This window comes from Chinchilla lanigera, unplaced genomic scaffold (assembly GCF_000276665.1).
Source record: "Chinchilla lanigera isolate Chin_1 unplaced genomic scaffold, ChiLan1.0 scaffold00046, whole genome shotgun sequence".
In the NCBI taxonomy this organism is placed as follows: Eukaryota; Metazoa; Chordata; class Mammalia; order Rodentia; family Chinchillidae; genus Chinchilla; species Chinchilla lanigera.
Genome location: NW_004955447.1, coordinates 16,621,747 through 16,627,129, shown reverse-complemented (window position 1 = coordinate 16,627,129; position 5,383 = coordinate 16,621,747). Strand labels below are relative to the sequence as shown.

The 5,383-nt window shown below is 51.6% G+C and overlaps 1 long non-coding RNA gene across 1 annotated transcript; it reads right to left on the bottom strand.

The window, feature by feature from the left end:
• Positions 1 to 1,879: 1,879 nt before the first annotated feature.
• Positions 1,880 to 3,373, bottom strand: LOC102010003. Its single transcript, XR_262438.1, has 3 exons — positions 3,171 to 3,373; positions 2,605 to 2,688; positions 1,880 to 1,937 (listed from the first exon to the last, which is right to left on the bottom strand). It is a non-coding gene; the product is annotated as an uncharacterized LOC102010003 (long non-coding RNA).
• Between the last annotated feature and the right edge of the window lie 2,010 nt (positions 3,374 to 5,383).

Below are 5,383 nucleotides of genomic sequence, written 5' to 3'. Positions count from 1 at the left end.
TTTATTGGATTTTGTTTTGTTTCTGAGACAGGTCTCCACTATGTAGTTCCAAGGCTGGCCTCGAACTCATGGCAGTCCTCCTGCTTCAGCCTCCTGAGTGCTGCTCTACCCTATTTGATTGTTTTAAAATTATTTACTGTAACCTCCAAGCCTTCCTCCAGGAGCTAAGTCACGTTCTCCCTAGGGCTCTGTGCCCACTTCTGGACGTGTTTGCCGTGTCCAGGCACGCACCTCCCTCCAGTGGGGTCAGACTCTCCAGGAATGACATTAAACCGGGTGCGATGGTGCACACCTACGATCCCAGCACTTAGGAGGCTGAGGCAGGGGGATCACAAGTTGGGCAAATTAGTGACTTAGCAAGACCTAATCTCAAACAAACAAAGAGCAACAACAGCAAAATTAAAGGGCTGGCGATGTGGCTCAGTGCGAAGGGCCTGAATTCAATTCCTAGTACTGCAAGACAAGACAAAAACAAAAACTTTTTTGAAATGGTATTTCACTAAATTGCCCAGGCTGGCCTGGAATTTGCAATCCTCCTGCCTTAGCCTCCCATGTAGCTGAGAAATTATCTGTGCATTATGTTATATGTGTATTTTTTCAGGCTACCCACAAGTTCAAGGCAAATCTGGAATGAGTGTGTGTGTGTGTGTGTGTGTGTGTGTGTGTGTGTGTGTATTGAGACAAGGTCTCGCGACGTAGCTTAGGCTGGCCTCACACTCAAAAGAGCTGGGATTCCAGATGTGCAGTATGGCACCGGCTCAGACTTCACGTCTTAGCGTGAGCCCCAGCTGCGGTGAGAGGGTGCTGGCCAGGAGACCGGCGTGGGCGTGGGGAAGCCTTCGAAGCACCTGGAGGGTTTCCGCTAGCCGCAGTCTCCTGGGACGCTGGGTCTGGAGAGGAGAGGATGGCTCACCGAACCCTCGAGGTGGAATCTGTGATACTTGCTCACGGCCTGGAGGGAGAAGGAAAATCAGAGGAAACTCCTAGACCGGGGGCTCAGGTGGCTGAGTGGACGGGGGTGTCCTCCGGATTGGACAAACGCAGCTTGTGGCCCCACACTTTCTACCGCATCTCTTGCCTAACGGAGGATTTCAAGGGAAACGAGCCGGAGCTGCTCAGGATGGCTGTGGCTGTGCCCGGGCCCCAGTGAACGCCCTGGGCAGAGCGGGCTTCGCTGGCACGCGGACACGATGCCTTCCTCTTGGGACCCAGTCTTCCCAGCAGCCCCTTCCCTCCGCGGTCAGCTCTGGTCTGGCTCCCACCACAGAGGGAGCAAGGAAGGCAGGCCGCACAGCGCGTCCAAGAGCAGCTGTGACCACGCAGCGAGACCCTGTCTCAAAACACAAACCAGGAGCTGGTCCTGGCGCACACCCATGATCCCAGCACTAAGGGAGGCTGAGACAGGAAGAACCAAAGTTCAAGTCCCGTCTGGGCAACTTCGCAAGACCCTGTCTCAAAATATATAACAAAACAGACCGAGGATTTAGCTCAGTGCAGAGGCCCCAAGTTTAATCCTCAATATCTAAAACAAAGGCAGCAAAGACATCCCCGGATTCCTCTCTTTTGGCTCAAAAGTAGGGAATTCACATCTCTTTTCCTTAGGTTATAGAGTGTCACAATGGAACACAATATTTTTTTCCAGGGAAACAAGGGAAGAGATAAAAATAAAATACCAACCAGAGAACACAGAGTACAGAAGAGCAGAAGTGTTAAATAGAAGTCACAGGAAGCTGTTGCTTTGGAACGAGCTCCAGCAGAACCAGGGTGAAAGTCACAACGGAGTCGCAGACTCTAAAGTCCCAAATCACCCCGCGCGTGGAGCAGCAGCTGTCAACCTGACGTTCCGAGAACCTGGGATGGGAGCTAACACCGTGCTTCCCAAACAGGCCGGTTCCACGAGCATCTCGCTGCTGTCCCCCTCACACGGAGGAAGCGCCCTGAAACAGGCCGACGTGAACCATCAGTGATTCTCCTGTCCAGTTCCCCACCTTACACCAGAGACGTAAACCTGGAAATGACCAAGCTACTTTTGCTTTCCATTTCTTCCTGCCCTTCTGTCTATGAAAGCCACTTCTTTTGCTTGGGCCATCATAATCCTTGGTTTACTTCGTGGACCAAAGTGCCCCCCACTTCTACAGTTGAAAACAAAGCTGCCTACGATGGTTCGATTGCTCTGACTTTTCCTTCTGACACGTGTGTTGTGAGTCGTGTGAATCACGTGGGTTCTGATCTGAGCATTAGACCGTTGCAGGTGGAGGTGTCAGTGTGAGCCCAGAGGGTGTTGGGACCTAGACGTGGCCTTGTGGCCTGTGCCGGGGGTTCTAGCACTGGCTGGAGCTTGGGGTCCGCGGGGGGACCGCTGAGTGACCCGAGCAGCAGGCGGCATTTGCGCTGCACCCTGCGGCAGCCCTCGGAGGGGGACAGAGGGGAGAGTGGAGCTGAGCAGGGAGCGGCCCTGACCACGAACGGCACCAGATATGAGGAGGACTTGGACCAGGGCCTGGGAGCAGGAAGAAGGGACAGGAACGGTGGCGCCAGGTAAACCGGGGAAGGTAGGCCCGGGAGAGACTGGTGGGGAGGGAGCTTGTCACAGCTCCGACTTACCTGTGTGGTTGGTAGTGGATGAACCCTGGAAGCAGGCTGAGGGTGACTTTCACTGGGCTTCCCTAGCTGACCTCTGCTGACCTGCTGAGGGCGCAAACCCCACACCAGCAAGGGCCTTCACCCTGCAAGCCAGCGCGACCCACCCGGCCCCTGGGTCCCTGCCTGCCCCACTTGTCAGGATGCTGGTGGCTTCAAGACTGGATTTCACACCTGGGAAATGGCTTTTAGTTCTCATAGCTCCTTGGTGTCTTCCTAGTCATCCAGCACCCAAACTTGATGTAGGTATTCCATGTGGGCTTTTTTCTGCTAGTACTGGGGATTGAACCCAGGGGTATCACACTGAGGTACATCCCCAACCCTTGACCTTTATGTTTTATTTTGAGACAGGGGACTCGCCATGTTGCTAAGTTGGTCAGGCTGGGCTCAAACTTTTGATCCTCCTGCCTCAGCCTCCCAGAGTTCCTCTTGCCCAGCTTCCATATCCCTTCGAAAAGTTTTTGTCTTTTTAACTTTTTGTGGGGCTGGAGCCATGGTGCTGAGGGGAGAGCACAGGGCCCTGAAACTACCTGCTCAGCCTGGAGGAGACGAGAGTATCTCACATCTGTGTTCTCTGGGAGCAGCTCTGCCCCGTTTGTCCACACCGTGGTTTCCAGCAGCAGAACGCGATTGGTGTCTGCTGGAGATCGTTGCTGGTGGCCCCCGCCATGTGAGCTTGGGGAGCAGCTCGACTTCTGAGCGGCGTCTGTGTTGCCAGTGGTGACGAAGGGCCCGCCCTATCCTCGCTGTGAGGAGCCTCAGCGAAGCTGCTTTGTTAGGAAGTGCACTGGAGGGGTAAAATGGCTTGGGCAAACGAGCCATGCAAAGTGATCGAGAAAAGCTGAACTAAAGGAAGCGACTCTGGGCTTCTATTGGCCTGTCTGGGTTTGATTTGATTTGATTTGATTTTTTGTCTTTTGGAGACAGGGTCTCACTATGCAGTTCAGGCTGGCCTTGAGCTCACTTTGTAGTCAGGCTGGTCTCGAACTCACGGGGATCCTCCTGCCTCAGCCTCCCCGGGTGCTGGGATTACAGGCGTGCGCCACCACTCCTGGCTGGATTTTAAAAGCACGACAGTCATCGAAATACTTATATTTCATTTGGCCTTTGGGCGCGGTGTGGAGCTGGCTGAGGCTCTTCCTCTGCATGGTGCGTGGGGCGCTGCACTGGACCGAAGCATGAACTATTTGCACACAGCTTTGGCAAGAAGCTTCGTTAGGGCCGCGGAAAAGGCTGCGCACCTCATCTGACCCTCCCTCTCGAGGGCTGGGGGTGGAGCACAGGGCCCGGGCATGCGAGCTCTGCTGCTGGGCCCCCTGGGCCCCACACATCTCACCCAATCACCTTCGAGTTGGTTAGTACTTAGGACCCTCAGTACTGGCTGACAAACTCCCTCTGTCCTCCAGGTGGGGCAGCGTGTGATTTGAGTGTCCAATTCCACTTTCTCTTGTTTTAGGAGTGGTTTTGGGGAAAGCAAACAGCCTGCAGATAAGATAACTACTGTCCGTAGTGTGAGCCTGCTGTGATTTTTTTTTTTTTTTTTGTACCAGAAATTGAACTCAGGATCTTGTGCTTGCCAGGCAGGTTCCTGTGCCAGTGAGCTATATCCTGAGCCTGGAGTTTTAAATTCCCTTTTATTTGGAAGTATATTCAATCTCGTTTGTGTGCTGGAGGGCAAAAGTTAAGTAGACAGCTATATAGACCTTTTCCAATATTCAGAGTGAAACTGTGATGCGCAGTTCTACTGGCAAGAGATTGGCTTAGTGGGCTACCCTTAAGTTAAATCAATGAACTGCTAATTTAATGTTCAGCAGTTTTTCTTTAACCTAGAGAAACAGCGGTTATACGTGATGGAATTGTGAAATCAAATTCAGATTCTGCCATGGGAAAATTCAGGTGATCTACAGGAATCTCTGACGGGTTTATTCTAGTCACTCCTCACTTTTTGTGTGTTTAATAATCTGGTATGTCTCGATGTCAAGGAGCACTGAAGTGTATTTTAAATCAAGTTTACCCTTGTGCAGTTTTACAAGTGAAAATATGCCACTGTGCATTTATGTTATTGAAGATAGGTTAGTGTCAGAGATGTTAAGAAATTATATGCAAAGCATAGTCACGGCTGAATTTGACCAGAATGAAAATAAGTGTGGTGGTGCACGCCTGTAATCCCAGCACTTGGAAGGCTGAGGCAGGATGATCCTCATGAGTTCGAGGACAGTCTGAGCGATTCAGTGAGTTTAAGACCAGCCTGAACTGCATAGAGAGACCCTGTCTCACAAAACAAAAACGGGCACAAAATGTAAATTATCCACATTCTTGTGTGTGTGTGTGTGTGTGTGTGTGTGTGTGTGTTTATGTCTGTGCGTCTGTGTGGTGTGGTGCTGGGGATTGAAGCCAGAGTCTTTATACTGAACTACATTCCTCTTTCCCTTTATTTTTTATTTTGAGTCAGATCCTCTTTAAGTCTCTAGATTGCCCAGGCTGAGCTCAAATTTGCAGTCCTTGCTGGGCGTAGTGGTGCATGCCTGTAATCCCAGCACCCAGGAGGCTGAGGCAGGCAAATCACTGTGAGTTTGAGGCCAGCCTGGGCTACATAAGCAAGTTCAAGGCCGGCCTGCACTACATAGTGAGACTCTGTCTCCAAAAAACAAAATAAAACAAAACAAAAGCCTTCTGGAGTGTCAGGTATTATACCTTGGTGACGAGATAAGTTCCCAAGTGAACATCATGGGGCTAACCCACA